The sequence below is a fragment of the Staurois parvus genome, unplaced genomic scaffold, assembly GCF_062004578.1.
Source record: "Staurois parvus isolate SC_StPar_1 unplaced genomic scaffold, SC_StPar_1.0 ptg000604l, whole genome shotgun sequence".
In the NCBI taxonomy this organism is placed as follows: Eukaryota; Metazoa; Chordata; class Amphibia; order Anura; family Ranidae; genus Staurois; species Staurois parvus.
Genome location: NW_028318400.1, coordinates 4,342,345 through 4,360,448, shown reverse-complemented (window position 1 = coordinate 4,360,448; position 18,104 = coordinate 4,342,345). Strand labels below are relative to the sequence as shown.

The 18,104-nt window shown below is 43.4% G+C and overlaps 1 protein-coding gene across 1 annotated transcript in view; it reads left to right on the top strand.

The window, feature by feature from the left end:
• Positions 1-15,196: 15,196 nt before the first annotated feature.
• LOC149449802 (lysosomal acid lipase/cholesteryl ester hydrolase-like) overlaps positions 15,197-18,104 on the top strand; it is a 72,432-nt gene continuing 69,524 nt past the window's right edge. The window contains exon 1 of the mRNA XM_089692787.1: positions 15,197-15,337. The gene's annotated coding sequence lies outside the window, so the exon portion shown is untranslated. The remainder of the gene's footprint in view (positions 15,338-18,104) is intronic.

Here is an 18,104-nt window from a genome sequence, read left to right as displayed (position 1 = left end):
GTGCTGTGTGTGTTTTACTAGGGAGACATGCTGCTGTGTATTTCTCTGCGGTGCAGAGAAATACAAAGCAGCATGCCCTTGCTGGCAGGAGAGAGACTTGTGTTATTTATAAACAGATCTCTCCCCCGTCAGCTTTGCCAACAATCGCCGGGACATCCCCAGCCACCAATAGCAGCACTCGTAGGGCAGCGCACACGCCCCTTACCCAGAAATGCAAATTACGTAAACATACGTGGTTTTGTGCAATCGTGCCGCCCTGTAGCAGTACTTCTGCTGTAGGGCGGATGGCAAGTGGTTAAAGTGGTTGTAAAGGCAGAAGGTTTTTTTACTTTAAAGTGGATTGTACATCTCAGACATGAAATATGCATGACATGACATGAACAAAGCATATCCCTCTATAATGTGTAATGTCACTATCCAGAGCACTGAGTGTCATTTGTTTGCTGCTTCATTCTTCCGCTAACAAATTGTGTACGGTGTGATTGGAGCTCAAATCGCACCGCATCCGCACCAAAAAGGTGCAGGACCCTTTTTTTGGTCCGTACTAGAATCAGATCACATAGATATTCACACCCATGTGATCCGATTCTACACATTGCACCACATTTTGCGGACCAATTTCAGGGTGTTGTTAACTTACCATACACACCCACAGCGGTTCACATGAACGGGTGTGATTCTGATGTGGTGCGGAATTCGCACAGAAAACACTGAAAATTCCGCACCGCATCAGTGTGAACCAGGGTTAATCTACAGCTATCTAATTGATTTGGTTTCATTAGGCTGCTATTGGTAACAAATATCATCTATAAGTAAACTTGAAAATTCTGACCTCTTCAATCTTGATTTTACAAGAAATCTGCTATTCATGCAACTGTCATGTGAGCTATTAGACTCCGGATTTGCAGTGTGGCCGTCTCCATGGCGATAAGGATATTTAGCTGCGCGCATCCATACCATTATATTATTATGATAATACTCTTTATTCTCCCTGCGGTGGAAGCAGCACTCATACCATGGGAGATCTAGGCATCCTATTCCAATGGAATGAAAGGACGTGCACATTGCAGTATACTACTGATGGCATCCTTGTGGGATCTCATATAAACCAGCGGCAGAAGCTGCTGCCATATTACATTAAATGTGCGTTTGTTTTCACGTGAGCCATTGCCATTTTTCATTCATGGAGAAGAAAGTGAAGAATACGTCTGCAGAAACCTCGGCATAGGAATGAATGAGAAAAGTGCTAGCAAAATCTTGGAATAAGATTCTTTCTTATCAACATCTTTGCAATCAGAAAATTAAAACTGGAATCTGAGTAGCTACTTTCAGCTAGATGGCCATTAGTGTCCAAGTTGCAGGCTGCAAGACGCATACAGCCCACTGTCCTCCAGGCCTCTTTTCAGGCTGCAAACTTTAATAGAACTGGCCGAATCAGTCAATTCCTGGCTTTGTGATCTTAATACAGCATGTCCCAGATTGCTTTTCAGAGGCGTTTGACAGGAGGTGATATGCGCGTCCTTGCCACCTGTTTTAACCCACAAAATGATGCATTACTGTACTGCAACCCTGTGTATTGCACACAGTTGTGGGGTGGTTGCAGTGTCGACTGGCAATAGTGCCAGCTGAATGTGCCAGAAGGTATAATTCCTGCATGCAAATGGAGAAACAGAAAAAAGGCGCATCGACCTAGTGCATTATCGTTTAAAATATTTATTGAAGAAACAAAGTAAGTATCATACTTACAATAGACATAAAAACACAGGCATGTCAAACTGAACAAGATGTATGATCCAAACAACATCTGAGTCTATACGATGGAACCCTGGATGACCAACTGGCTAACGCGTTTCAAGGACACAACTGCTTCCTCAGAGCCAACACTATAGGAGTCTGCACTTCTCTTTATATAGGTTACTAAATGATATCAAAAGGGCCATATCAGAACCACCCGAAGGTGGAGCCTTGCACATGCGGAAGCCTGGACATGCCTTAAAGATGGTTCAATCAAAAACTGTGTTAACGTAAAAGCAAAGTTTGTAGGTTGGACTGATATTTACTTTATAGAATAAATGAACCGCTTGCCCTCCAGAGGATTTACCCCCCCTTCCTGACCAGGCCATTTTTTGCGATACAATGCTGCGTGTCTTTAACTGACAATTGCGCGGTCATGCAACACTGCACCCAAATTAAATTTATGTCCTTTTTTTCCCACAAATGGAGCTCTTTTTCAGTGATACTTGATCGCTTCTGGGTTTTTTATTTTTCGTGCTATAAACCCAAAAAGGTTGACAATTTTGAGAAAAAAAATATTTTTGGTATGTCCAGTAAAAAAATAAAAAAAAAATCAAATTTCACCATAAATTTAGGCCAAATGTATTCTGCTACATGTCTTTGCTAAAACAAAATCCCAATATGTGTAAATTAATGGCGGCGATCAGCGAGGGAACTGACTTGATGTCACTGACATCCCCAGTGACACTAATACAGTGATCAGTGCTAATAAATGCACTGACACTGTACTAATTACGCTGGGCAGGAAGGGGTTAACATCTGGGGGCGATCAAAGGGTTAACTGTGTGTGTTTTACTGTGTAAACACATTGCTTTGCAGAGACATACAAATCAGTGTGCAGGAGCTGACAGGGGAGAGATTGTTTACATACATTCCTCTCCCCCGTGATACTCAGCGATCACCGGGTGCTGGTGGGGAATCACTGGCCGGGCTCAGTGATCGACAGCTGGGGTGGCCAATGGCGGCGCGGGTAGGGCATGCGCAAGCCCCCTACCCGTACATGCAAAATCACATATATAAACACGTGATTTTGCGCACCCATGCTGCCCTGTAGCAGTATTTCTGATATAGGGCGACGAGCAAGCGGTTAATAAGTTGACTCAGCTTCCATCTCTGCCGTTATCTCACTTTATGGTTATTACTCACCGCAGTGATATCATGACAATGACCCCTCGTCACCTAAAGCGTCTGATAAATCTGTATCGCTGTGCACTTTGAATGTGACCAAAGTTCAGATATTTACCAAATATACCTGATCAGCTATTCAGGCCTGGTGTTATCACTAACAAGCTGTTACATTTTTAATCAGCACTTCCTGACATGATACCGGGCATCCAGTCTCCCATTCATTAATCTGTTGGAGTTTGTTTGTTTTTTTTTCAGTTAAAACCTGCTCACCAACTGAAATACATATGGAAAGCAACAAATGATTTAAAATTCTTTTCAGCCTCTGTGCTGATCCAGACACCCCTGTCTTCACTGCAGATAAGCAGGACAGACTATATCTTGCTGATTGGACAGTGAAGGAACAACAGTATATTGATGAGGTTATCTCTCTGCTCTCTACTCCTTCAAGCTTGTTCAGTATGTTGTATGGGTAGATGGGTGGTATTAAAGGGGTGACACTTCCTCCATGTTCCTCTCCTCCTGGGGCACCAAGTATGGGTCACATAGGAGGCCTACCCTGGAGTGGGTTCTTCCAGGCTACGCTAGACACCTTGAGCAGAGTTGCTGCCTCACACATGGGGTACCTTTGCTTTGTGTTGTTCACTATGTCAATATACCTCATCACTGATACTTGTTGCATTTAGGAGGCACACACTGAGCTCATGCCCACACCAGCTGTCCAGTGTATCTGCACTACCCCACTATCAGTAGTGGAATTGAACCCCGTTGTGTACTTAGTGTGGACTACATATGTGCACTCACTTAATTCTCTCTCTACCATACAGGTTGGAAACCTCTGAGCGCTTATGTAATCCCATTTCTATGGGAGACGGATCCCCAGGGGAGATGTGCTGACAACACTCCCTTGCTACAAGAAGATGTCCCACCTGTCACAGGTACATGCTTAATGACAGGCTGCTTGGTGGACCTCTGTTACCCTTGGTAACCACTTGCTGTATTCATATCTTAATGTGTCCTAACTGACGCAAGCTGTAGGCTATCCAGCAACTTGCATCACACCTCTTTAGTAACTTCAGACCAGGTCAATAGGCAAGGTTTCAAGGCTTTACTGAAAAATTCTGAACACGGTCAAAGTACAACACAGTTCTTTCCCTATGTTCTTGTTCCTATCTCAGGCTTGTGTGCTGCCCTGGCATACCTGCATAGGTAGAGTCCATTTGTAGCGCAGCCCATGGTTGGTAGAATCCAGCAGTTGGTGTCTTCAGTGCAGACTAGCATGTCCCCTACATACTGGAAGGCTTTGGAAGGTAAGTGATCTCAGATTCCAGCATCACTGGTGACATCCAGCCCATGGGCTGGGAACTCCAAAATCCGGTTCTTTCATAATGCCAGATTCAGATACCCCAATGGTTACAGCTCTTCTTCCTCCCATCTGACCCAAGTTCCAACACAGTGTCTCTATAGGTACAGGACCAGTGGGTCAAACCCAAGAAAGCCCACCAAAAACATTTCAGGAAATAACATTAACCCTGACCCCCCCCCCCCCCATTTGGGGCAGCACCTATCTAGGCTACCATAAGCATCCTGCTTACAAGTAGGCCCCCATGCACATTATGTCAGGCATTGCACATATACATATTTTTTTGGACGTAGTCACACTTTATGGATAGGGCAGCCATACAAGAGACAAACGCAACAAAAAAGCTCATAGAAACTTGCACATTTTTTAACCATGCATTCTTTCAAGCATGCTGTGATTTTCTGCATCTTACTTGCCACATTTGAGGTGCCAGTAACAATGAATGCCACTGCAAGTGAAACACACGTTTTTTTATGATTTTGCATGCATTCAGGCACTACTGTAGTGTGAATGCAGTTGTTCCGACTCATGCACACTGGGCTCAAAAAATGCTGCTTTTACAGCTATTTGTTTTTTTGTTTGCCTGTAAATGCACATCTGTGTTAGCCTGTGTGTCCATACACACATAGGCATTTACAAGTGTAGTAAAAGAGGAATATTTACAGGCAAAAAAACCCCATCACTGACGCATTTAGGATAGGAGCTTTTGGGCAGAAAAAACACAGACCGTGCATAAACATTGGGCATGTTTAGGCGCATTTGGGTATTAATGCATTCTAATGGCATAGTAAATTAATATTCTGGTCAACAGAATGCATTAACGCACATACAAGTGAAACTCGAAAAATCTGAATATTGTGCAAAACTTCATTTATTTCAGTAACACAACTTAAAAGGTGAAACTAATATATGAGATAGACTCATTACATGCAAAGCAAGATAGTTCAAGCCGTGATTTATCATAATTGTGATGATTATGGCTTACAGCTCATGAAAACCCCAAATCCACAATCTAAGAAAATTAGAATATTACATGCAATCAATAAAACAAGGATTGTACATAGAACAATATCAGACCTCTGAAAAGTAAAAGCATGCATTTGTTGGGCCCCTTTTGCAGCAATTGCTGCCTCAATGCGGCGTGGCATGGAAGCTATCAGCCTGTGGCACTGCTGAGGTGTTATGGAAGACCAGGATGCTTCAATAGCGGCCTTCTGCATTGTTTGGTCTCATGTCTCTCATCTTTCTCTTGGCAATGCCCCATAGATTCTCTATGGGGTTCAGGTCAGGCGAGTTTGCTGGCCAATCAAGCACAGTATTGCTCACTATGCCTAAGAGCTCTGTATAATGTCAAATTTGTTTCTCATGCTGTCAGCTCAAGTGATTCATGCCGATAGTAGGTGAATGAAGCAGCAGACAGAAATGACAATTAGCGTTCCCAATTAAGACAGGTACACACTATAGAGGAATATGCTTTGTTCATATTTCATGTCTGAGGCTTACAACCACTTTAAAATGGGACAACATGATTTTAATGAACATAATGATATTAAAGAATGGGAAAATCTGAGACCCAGGGTAAATCAAATCATTCTAGTCTGCTATGCCTTATTACCAGGTGGGAGCATGACTGAAGTTAGTAACATAAGACAATGTTTCTGTGTGTAAAGCTTGTTATGTCCAATGGCTAGGCCAATAGGGGAATTAAATGTCCGGCTTTAAAAAGGCCTTTTATTATAATAAATTCATTACTGCTAAATGTCTACAAGCTATATGGGCATTATATTAAATACCTCACACATCTAATAAAGAAAAATTTGATTATATATCCTGTGCACGTCCGTGATTCATAATGAAAATGTATGTCATATGATTTTACTCCAGTTACAGTATTAGATTAGGTTTTACATATTGTGGCAGTGCGGTGTCCTGCCACGGTCAAAATAAAGCTGAAAACCCTGGATTCTCAACCAGGCAGGTTGAGGGGCTCCAGAGAGTTTATGTATTGCAGAGGAAACTGACTTTTCGGTTTCCTCATTTATTCATTAAGTTTGTTTTGGGATCTGGAGCCTGGAGATTTCAAAGAGATCTGGGAGGGATGAAATCTCCAATCCGGGGTCCGTGTTTTGAGAACCCCCAGCACACTGATTGTACAGGTGGGTGCAGGCCTTTTTATAGAGGCCTAACCATGGTTCTGGGCTCCACCCCGGCAGACAGGAGTCAGGAGGGCTCCACCCTGGCAGACGGGAGGTCTCTACCTTGGAGTCAGGTGGAAGCCAGACTAGCTGTGTGCTAGTGCCATATTTTGGGAAGAGTCTGCAGGAGGCAGACTTAAAACTGCGTACAAGCCAGGAGGCTGAATACTGTTGGTATTGCTTGATGGTGGATACCCCTGCGTGGGAAGCATTTTTGTTGAACTGTGTTCTTTTAAATAAAAGTGGGCAAAAAAGCCCTTAAAGAAGCGAGTTGCTGTGTGCTTTAACAAGAAGAGCTCTACCATTTGAAGCGAGTTCCCACAATATGCAATGCATATCTGCAGTCAGTTTATTTAGATACTGCATACTAAATGTATATGTGTTTATATATCCTTTTTTATGTGTGTGTGTATGTATGTATGTATGTATGTATGTATATATTTTAAATAATGGAGGAAATTATAATTCGTTAAAAATGTATTCAAGCAGGTAGAAAAGGACTATTGCCAATTCCTAATTTCCAGACTCAATCCCAACATTTGAAGATCTGTACATTTTTTAGTTCTGCAGGTTTTGACTACTGATTGACCAAAATCTGCACTTTGCCCAACAGGCTAAGCCACAAGTTTGCTTCATAACCCCTCCCTCATTGCTGCAGATGCTATCCTTCCATGACAATTTTGGCGCTACCCTCATAAGGGCCGCTCTGTTGTGAGTATCCCTAAGCTTCCCTCCGCACAGCCAGGCAACAGGTAGTTTTTCCAAAGACAGTGACCAGTCCATGAGCTTGGTTTTGTTGTTTTATTACGGGAATTCAATTTGGATAGGCAAATAGGGATTATAGGGATGCCGAATGTGGCTTAAAAAAATGGAAGGGGGACACTTCCTTCCTATGTACAAAAAGCAAATCCTGGACTGTTCTTTTCCTGAAAGCCCTTAGTCGTTGCGGATCAGTAGCAGCTGCCCTTTACGGCTGAGGAACTAGCAGCTCCTCTAAAATCACTTTACCTTTTCTCTCCCCCTACCAGGAGCGGACTGACAAATCATGGGGCCCCTGGGCAATAGGGGATCATGGGGCCCCTGTGTCCTTGCCCAAACTCAAAAAAGCCTATGAAAAAGGTACCAGGGGCATCTCATGGGGCCCCCTACTGACCCCGGGCCCTCGGCAGTGCCCGAGTTTCCAAATGGTCAGTCTGCCCCTGCCCCCTACAGAGCTGCTCCTAGCTCCACAGCCTGCAAGCACTACCAGCTCTCCTTGGTAGATCTCCCAGAACAAGGATTGAGCATTGAGCCCAGTGCTGTCCTTAGAATGCTTGCTACATTTGACAGTCTTTCCCCTTCAGGGTTTGATCCCATCCACGCCTCTCCGCAGCATGTATCGTCCTGAGCCCAGCCTAGAGGCCAACCCCCCCAAACCTAAGGAACCCCTCCTAGACACTGACAGTCTCCTCAGCACTCCATCTTTCACCTGACTCCCCTGTCAGCCTTACTCTCCTATATTTCCCACATGGAAGAAAAATATATTTGAAATTTATTTTAAAAATATTCTTCCCAAATATATTTGCATATATTTGAAATACTACAATTTTGGCCATATTCAATATATTTCAAAATATATTTCAATAAATAACATGATGAAATGCGTTTTTATTACAAAATATATGAAAAATATTTTTAAAAATACATTTTCAAATATACTGTATGTTTTTAAAAATACAAATCTACATCTTTGGAATGCATTTACAAATATATTGTAAAAATATATGTTAAAATGACTTTTTTATGAAATCTGAAGAATATATTTAAAAATATATTCTTTAGTATCTATATCTATATATATATATATATATATATATATATATATATTGGAATATATTGAATATGGCCAAAATTGTAGTATTTCAAGTATATGTCAATATATTTGAGAAGAATATTTTTAAAATATATTTCAAATATATTTTTCTTCCATATGGGTAGGCCAGTCCACCGCTCTACCAGAGCCTCCAAACCTGGGATTGGCTGGACCCCCCATGAATATGCAGTTTAAGCCTATACCCCGTCCTTCTTACCGACCTCTGGAAGGTTCTATGGTCCTCCACAGTGGGGAGGAGGCGATAGAGCCACAACCTGTTGAGTCATCCTGCTGACCTGCAATAACGCAACCTTAATCACATGACCCACACAACTACCATGAGTCACACACAATGATTTTGCCTGTAATACACTACACTATTCTAGTAGCACACAAGAGGGTGCTACATAAGCAACAATTCTCCAGTTCACTTACAGTGGAAATGGTTTTAAAAGGCGGCAACTACTGAATGCTCTTGGTTTAATTTGAAAAGCAGGGAAATTTGTCCATGACAAATTTGTAGCACTTTTACAAAATCCAGTGAAAGTGCCAAATGAAAGGTCTGAGAGTCCAAAGGTGGCAGTTGCTCGTTGCTAACTAGTACCCAAGTTAGTGGGGTATTTTTTTTTTGTGCTGCCCTAGGCATAGGGTTGCCACCTCATCCCTCTAAAACAGAACACATATTAATTACACAGGTTCTGGGGCTAATTTATTTAAGATAAGGCACTGAGTTTAATTACCACCTTAATCAGCCATAGAACCTAGGTAATTATGTGTTTTGTTTTAAAGAGATGAGGTGGCGACCCTACCTAGGCAACACAAAAATCGGGTGCCCCCCCAAATATAAAAAAAAAAAAGAGTGTAGAGAGATACAGAGAAAGCAGACGGCCATCCCTGGAGCCACAGACAAAGAGATGCGTTCTTCGAGCACTCACCTGCACCTCTCTGGAATGACAGCAGCCAGCAATCACCAGTGTTGCTTTTGTGTGGGAAGAAGAGTCGGCCTCTACCTACACCCTCCAGAATCCCACAGACTCTCTTGGAACCCATGGCAGAGCTCAGACAGTGCCTCCTCTGATCCCCATCTTCTGTCAACTGCCAGGTGAGTCCCTTCTTCCGGGGGGAGGTGCCACTCCCTGCCGCCCAAGGCAAACACCTTGTTTGCCTCACAGTAAATACGCCCCTGCCCCAGGATTTCTTTAAAATGAAACCCAGATGATTCTCACACTTTGGAGTCCTTCAATCAAACTGAAGAAGGGGGAGATCTTTGATCCTCCAAAACACGTTGCCACTCTGTGTTGTCTCTTTGTGAGCTAATTACAATATTAAAGCGTTGGACTCTCAGACCTTTTGTTAGCAATCTCATTGGATTTAGTACAAGTAACTCTTCAAATCTGGACTCCCTCTGATTAGGACACCCTGCTTCTATTGAGAGCAGCCTTACCAGGGCCACTTGCCTTATTGCAATCTGATTGACCTACTGATGGTTTTAATCCAGCAACTAATTTTCACTTGTTTCAGATTTGTAACATCGTCTCTTAAAACTGGGAAAACAGGAAGATATGCAGCAACCTTCTTGCCCACAGTTGCCCACAGAAACCAACCAGAATTGTTGGTCAATAGACACTGATGACTGTGATGTGATCCATCTAATTGTAACATTTTGGATCCGTTATGTGAAATTATTAATCATGGTGTATATGTTTGACATTGGATATGAAAATGCTGACAATGTTTAAAACAATGTAACTGTACCATTTCCCTCTAACATCCCACTGTAACTCAGTTCCTTTACGTTTGAACTTCACATAATGGTTATCCTTTTTCTGCAATGATTTTTTTCTTTGGGGCAACTTTTAAATTTTTCTGCACATGTTAAAATTTGCATTTTTGAAAGAAAATGACTTGAAATTCCCAAATATTAAGAAGAAGCCCTGTAGAATAAAATGGTGGCTGCAATTTATTATGTTGCAACATATTTGCACAACTGTTTATCAAACTCATATTTTCAGAAATAATACACTCAAATTATTTTTGGTACACAAAAACACAATTTAATGCACATTTTTTGGTAGAATAAAAAATAAGGGGTTGCCGCAAATAAATACAGGTACTCCTCGCTTAACGACCGAGTTCCGTTTTAACGACTTGGTCGTTAAGCGAATTGGTCGTTAAGTGAGGAACTGCATGTACTGTATACAGTAGTACAATATATGCATAGTATTTGACAATACAGTATTCTGAATAAGTAAAATAACAAGAAAGATCAAACTGAAAACTTCCACTTGTCTTAATTTGCATAGGTTGTGTAATTTACACACAATACTGGAATGTTGTATTACAGAACATAAAGTTAGCAAAGTACGGTCGTAACGGTGAAGAGATGGTCGTAAGTGCGAGTGGTCGCTAAACAGGTAGGTCGTTAAGCGAGGAGTGTCTGTAGATATTAATCATGTCAACAAAACCAAAAACACCCCTATTGGGCTAATGACAGGTTTCTTAAGGTACCATACTGTATATGTAAATTGCATAGACACAAATTGTTCTTAAAATATTAAAGATTTTTTATTGATTTTTCACCACTAAAATCAATATTTAAAATATTTTTAAGTACTATTCACATTGTACATAGGTGTATAATAATAATTTTAACACAGAATCTCTACAATACAGTCCCTCATTATAGCCCATTCATACATGAGTATGGCAGAAATTGTTTCCTTTATCATCTCAAAGTGTTTCTCAGGTCAACTGTCTTGCTTCCTCAGGAGATATATATGTAGCACTACTCCCTTAAGAGTTGCTGACGATTTGGGTCCCCCTATAGCCCTGCACAGGCAGGCAACACACATTTTTGCAGACTTGCATTCCAGAGACAGTAAACAGTCCTTGAGCTTTGTTTTTTTTTTAGTTTTATTAAGGGGAATTGAACTTGGATGGGGTAAGGGGTGTATGGGATGCCCAATGGAACTGCAAACTGAGGACAACTTCCTGGCAACTATGTACAAATCTTTACACACCAAAACTCTTCTTGGAGAGCTCTCCAGCCTCTTCTGGCGCACTACCACAAACCCCAGATAAATCCTCTTCTTTACCCAGCTGTCTGAAGGAATCCCTGGGCAAGGGGATCCAGTGCCTGCCGCTTCAAGATGAACAGTCCCGGGTACAGAGCTACTCAGGGTTCCCACCAGAGTGCTCTTTTCCCCTTAGCTGGCCCAGGTAGTGTAGCATTACTCAGTCTCTTTCCTGTGTGCTGGTGTAGGTAGGTGGCTGCCTTCAAGCCTTCTACTGGGCTGGCTCCTTTCCTGGCTCCACAGATAGTCCTCCCTTCATGGACTGGTGAGGCTGAGCAATCCTCCTGTCCAGGTCCCAGCCTGTAGGTAGGCTCCTTCCCACTGGGTCCCCTCCCAGGCTCCTGCATCTCTTCCTCTCTCACATCTTTCACCCGAACTCTCCTGCTGAAGTGTTATTTAAGGGCTGTCCTGACCCCATGCCATGCCTCCTGCCTGGGGATTGGTCAGGATCCCTCAAGTATGCAGATCAACCCCTCCTGCCCCCTGCCCACTGCTTTTAGAATCTTCTTCAAGGAACTGATCTGCAGAGCCTTTCAGCCCTGACAAAATTTGACCCTGCTGACTATTTCCAGGCTGCTGCTCAGCCTTTCTAAAAATTAGCAATTAGCTCATCATAGCTAAATGTAGGGCGCTCTGCAATATAAACTCCAATATATCCAAATTAATATCATTAAGAGACTACTAGATACGTCTCAGTATATCATCGGAGTTGCACACCCTTCCCTGGCCAACACCATGCACACAGACCCTGTACAACCCAGTGAAATGAAAAATAGGCCAGTGCCACTTTTCTAATGACATTCTGATGTCGCCTGGGTGAGTAAGTGTTCTTTTATTAAAAGTCAGTAACTATAGTATTTGTAGCTGCTGACCTTGAAATACCTCTTCCATTTCCAAAAAATGACTTACAAAGCAACATTAGTAGATAATTATCTGCTTCCCATCCAACCTATAGCAGAAGTACTGCTACAGAGTGGCACGGGTGCCTAAAATCACGTATATATACAGTACATGATTTTGCATCTCCAGGTGGGGGGGGGAGCGTGTGCCCTACCCGCACCGCCATTCGCGGCCGCGACTGTCAATCACCTTGTCCCTGCTGGCGCCCAGTGATTGATTGGCGAGACTTGGGGGAGAACTGTTTGTAAACAAAACAGTTCTCTCCCTGTCAGCTCCTGCACACTGTACAGTGTACTTACAATGAAGCACAAACACAGCCACACAGTGTAAAAGAGCACACAGTTAACCCTTTAATCGCCTCACATGTTAACCCCTTCCTGCTCAGTGCCCTTAGTACAGTGTCAGTGCTTTTTATTAGCACTGATCAATGTATTGGTGTCAGTGGGGATGTCAGTGACACAAAGTCAGTTCCCCCCAGTGTCAGAATGCTTGCTGCAGTCCAGCTATAAGTCGCTGATTGCCGCAATTACTACTAAAATTAAATTAAAAAAAAAAATCCCAGTATATATACCACCATTTGTAAATGCTATAACTTTCACGTAAACCAATTAATTTACATGTATTGGGATTTTTCTTAGCAAAGACCTTTAGCAGAATACATTTTGGCCTAAATTTATGATGAAATTTGATTTTTGAAAATTTTTTACTGGACATGTTTAATAGCAAAAAGACAAATATATCGTTTTTTTCTCAAAATTGTTGGTCTTTTTTTTTATTATAGCGCAAAAAATAGAAAAAGCACAGGTGATCAAATACCACCGAAAGAAAGTTCAATTTGTGGGAAAAAAGGATGTAATTTCATTTGCATGACCACGCAATTGTCAGTTATAATAACGCAGTGCCGTAACGCAAGAAATGGCCTGGTCAGGAAGGGGGGTAAATCCTCAAGAGGGCAAGTGGTTATACAAGGTCCAATGTGTTTATATAGGGAGCCCACAAGCATACCTCCCACATTGAGATGAGAACGAGGGACACCTATTAGCAAAAGCATCCACTGCCGTGCCACCTTAAAGGAGAATTATTAAAAAATATAATGATTAGTTAACCCTTTGCCCTCCTGAGGATTTACCCCCCTTCCTGACCAGGCAATTTTTTGCAATACGCGCTGTGTTACTTTAACTGACAATTGCGCGGTCATGCAATGCCGCACCTAGATGAAATTTTCTTTCGGTGGTATTTGATTGCCTGTGCGTTTTTTATTTTTTGCACTATAAGAAAAAAAAATACAGACAATTTTGAGAAAAAAACTATATTTTGGACTTTTTGCTATTAAACATGTCCAGTAAAAAAAAAAAAAATAAATCAAATTTCATCATAAATTTAGGCCAAAATGTATTCTGCGACATGTCTTTGCTAAAAAAAAATCCCAATACGTGTAAATTAATTGGTTTACATGAAACTTATAGCGTTTACAAATGGCGGTATAGATACTGGAATTTTTTTTCCCTACTAGTAATGGCGGCGATCAGTGACTTTTAGAGGGACTGTGGCGGGCATTCTGACACTGGGGGGGGAATTAACTTGGTGTCGCTGACATCCCCAGTGACACCAATACAGTGATCAGTGCTAAAAAACAGTAAAACTGCTAAAAAACAAGGTGTGTTTTACTAGGGGGGTGGGGGGTGTGTGCTTTACTGTAAGCACACTGATTGGGATGGCTGTACGGTACACAGCCATCCCGAGCAGTGTGCTGGAGCTGACAGGGAGGAAGGCTGTTTGTAAACAAAACAGTCTTCCTCCCCATTGGTGATTGTTGTCCGCAGCTGCGAATGGTGGCTGCGAATGGTGCGTACGGCTCGCGTGCGCCCCCTACCTGGAAATGCAAAATCATGTGTGTATATATATATATATATATATATATTAGTATTATTATACAGTATTTATAAAGCGCCAATAGTTCGCTCAGCGCTGTACATTACAAAGGGGGACAGAACATGTGACAGAACAATACCAATACAATGCAAAACATGAGGGGATCGAGGGCCCTGCTCTTTCGAGCTTACAATCTAGGAATATATATATATATATATATATATATATATATCTGCTATACGGCGGCGGGTAAGCGGTTAAACCCACAAGCGCTTTTTTTTACCACTACTATTCCTTTATACTGGCTTTTGAAAAGTGCAAATGCAGCAATTTAGAAATTGGATGAAAGGATTAGCACTGGGAAACACTTTTTGAAAGATAAAAAGTGCATTTTGTACAGTATACAATTATATATAGATCAGACCAAAATGAGGAGGAAAGAGGGACTTTGTTCCAAATCAGGGATCAGGGACAGTCCCTGGAAATCAGTGACAGTTGAGAACTATGCAGTGGAGTGATTGAACCAGGGGCGGACTGACCATTTGGAAACACGGGCACTGCCCGAGGGCCTGGGGTCAGTAAGGGGCCCCATGAGATGCCCCTGGTACCTTTTTCATAGGCTTTTTTGAGTTTGGGCAAGGACACAGGGGCCCCTAGATCCCCTAATGCCCAGGGGCCCCATGAGTTGTCAGTCCGCCTCTGGATTGCACAGGTGGGTGGCAGCTGCTTTCCTGATTTATTTATAGTTGTTGTTATAGTACTAATGGGGGGGGGGTCTATTTTTATTTGTATGAAGTGTCAGAATTGGTTTGGTAGGCAGGCAGGTGGTGAATGTGCTCAGCACATGGAGCTCATCTCCTCCCTCTTCCTATGTTATGGTCACATACATTGGTTATTTCTTTGTATTGCAGGGATCAGTGACTTGTATGTGGCTTCTTACGACTTCTCCTTGGCTGTGTTGCTGTCACTCTTGTGTTTCCCCCGCCCTGGGTGTGCAGTTTCCCCCGGAGCCATTTCCTGGACGGACAGTAGGAGGAGCTGTGCAGAGCTGTGTGCTGTCAGTGTGGACAGATGAGAAGGGAAGCTTCCTGCTGTCATCCACAGGAGAGGCTCGGTGTCGGTGTCGGTGATCAGCACATAGGAGGAGAGGACAGACCAGGAGGTAAGATCATCCTGAGCCCTCCATTCTTTACATCTGGATGGAGTGTTTATATTCCTAGAACACAGCCTGTCCCAGTGCCCTCTGGGTGGGGTGACCCCTCCATGGAATGTCAGTTGGGTCTTCTGTGTTGATGACATTTATTTCAGGTACTTATATAGTGCTGTCAATTTGCTCAGCACTTTACATATATATTGTACATTCACATCAGTCCCTAACCCTCAAGGGTAGTACAATCTAAGGTCCCTAACATTCATACATACACATATTAGGGCCAATTTAGACAGGATCCAATTCACCTACCAGCATGTCTTTGGAGTGTGGGAGGAAACCCACTCAGGCACAGGGAGAACATGCAAACTCCAGGCAGGTGGTGCCGTGGCTGGGATTTGAACCAACGACCCTAGTACTGCCAGGCAGAAGTGCTAACCGTTTAGCCACTGTGCTGCCATTTTTACTTTGATCATTTTTATTTAGTGTTTTCGTATCATATAAAAACATACCATATGAAAAGAAAAAACAAAAATCCTACTTGTATCATTTTTGTATCACTGTAGGCACAAAGCTGGGCGTCCATGAGGAAATGTCGCAGACTGACTTTCCTGATCAAATCACAAAGCAGAAAATGTTGGTTTGGATCAACTGCAAGAAGAATGATTTGTTGTAGTTCTGTTACATTCCACTTCAGTTTGTGCTCACAGACGTTGCGTTTTTCAGGCATGTTTTGCATTTTTGAACATGCGTTTTTTATGGAGGTTTTTTCCTGGTTAATAGGAAAGTATGACAGTTTAGTTGCCGTAGTGTGACTTTGATGTGACTTTACACTCTCCGGCACTCAAGTAGCATCAAAGTAGTGCAGGAACCTTTATGTGTACAAAGTCGCATGTTAGGGTTAGGCTCTGTTCACACATAGGTGTTTTGAATCGTGGGTGGAATCAGCGTGATTCTTCCCGCAATTTCAAATCGTACTTTTAAAATGGCAATTCTCACTTCAGCGTGTTTAGGTGCCATTCTTTTTGACAACACCTAAAAAAACGCAGGGTGATTCTGTCGCGATTGTCGCGTGACAAATCGCGCTGCAATCGCGCCACGTGTCACCCAAAAGAAATACCAGAACTTCTTTTGGGCGACACACACTGCGTGATTTGGTTTATGCATTTTTGTCACGTGATCGCGGCAGAATCGCCACACAATTTTTAGGTGCCATTGAAAAGAATGGCACCTGAACACGCTGATGTGCGATTTTTACATTTTAACAGTGCGTTTTTAAATCACAGGCAGGAACGCAGTGATTGCTCCCATGATTCAAAAAAACCTATATATGAACGGAGCCATTAGGGTTAAATGTTAGGGTGAGTGGTACTCGTCAGGGTGAGTGGTACTCGTCAGGGTGAGCGGTACTCGTCAGGGTGAGCGGTACTCGTCAGGGTGGGCGGTACTCGTCAGGGTGGGCGGTACTTGTCAGGGTGGGCGGTACTTGTCAGGGTGGGCGGTACTTGTCAGGGTGGGCGGTACTTGTCAGGGTGGGCGGTACTTGTCAGGGTGAGCGGTACTTGTCAGGGTGAGCGGTAATAATTAAGGTTAGCATTTTAACAATTACCGCTAATTCTATCATTTAACCCTAACCTTGGCCCTTACCCGTAACCCTAACATGTGACTTTGGACACAAAGGTTTCTGCACTACTTTGATGCGACTTGAGTGCCAGAGAGTGTAAAATTGCATCAAAGTTGCACAACATCAACAGAACTGTGTGAAGCTTAAAGGCGCCGTTCCAAAGCTGGATTCACAGAAAATGATCACCCCACCAGCATAGGAATAAAGGGAGCAGCGGCCTTGGTTCATTCCAGTATCTAGAGTAACATAAGGGGGAACGGATGCCGCTCAGAACCAGTGCATGGAGTGGCTTCAGCATTGCGCTAGCCACTCTCTGTGATGCGTTTCACCCTGCCCATCAGGGCTTGGTCATAGAGGCACTCTGTGACCAAGCCCCAATGGGAAGGGTGAAATGCATTAGAAAGCATGGCTAGTGCAGTTCTGAGGCCACTCCATACATTCAACTGAGGCACTCTGACCAAGCCCCGATGGGCTGGGCGAAACGCATCAGTGACCATGGCTAGTGCGGTGCTAAGCCACGCCATACAGTCAACAGAGGCACTCTGTGACCAAGCCCCAATGGGCAGGACGAAACACATCAAAGAGCATGGCTAGTGCAGCATTGAGGCCACTCCATACACTCAACAGAGGCGCTCTGTGACCAAGTCCCGATGGGCAGGGCAAAACGCATCAGAGGGTGTGGCTAGTGCGGTACTGTGGCCACTCCATACACTCAACAGAGGTGCTCTGTGACCAAGCCCCTGATAGGCAGGGCGAAACGCATCAGTGAGTATGGCTAGTGCAATGTTGAGGCCACTCCATACACTCAACAGAGGCACTCTGTGACCAAGCCCCGATGGGCAGGGCGAAACACAGCAGAGGGCGTAGCTGGTGTGGTTCTGAGGCCACTCCATACACTCAACAGAGGCACTCTGTGACCAAGCCCCGATGGGCAGGGCGAAACACAGCAGAGGGCGTAGCTGGTGTGGTTCTGAGGCCACTCCATACACTCAACAGAGGCACTCTGTGACCAAGCCCCGATGGGCAGGGCGAAACACAGCAGAGGGTGTGGCTAGTGCGGTACTGAGGCCACTCCATACAATATACAGAAACGCTCTGTGACCAACCCTCGATGGGCAGGGCGAAACACAGCAGAGGGCGTGGCTGGTGTGGTAC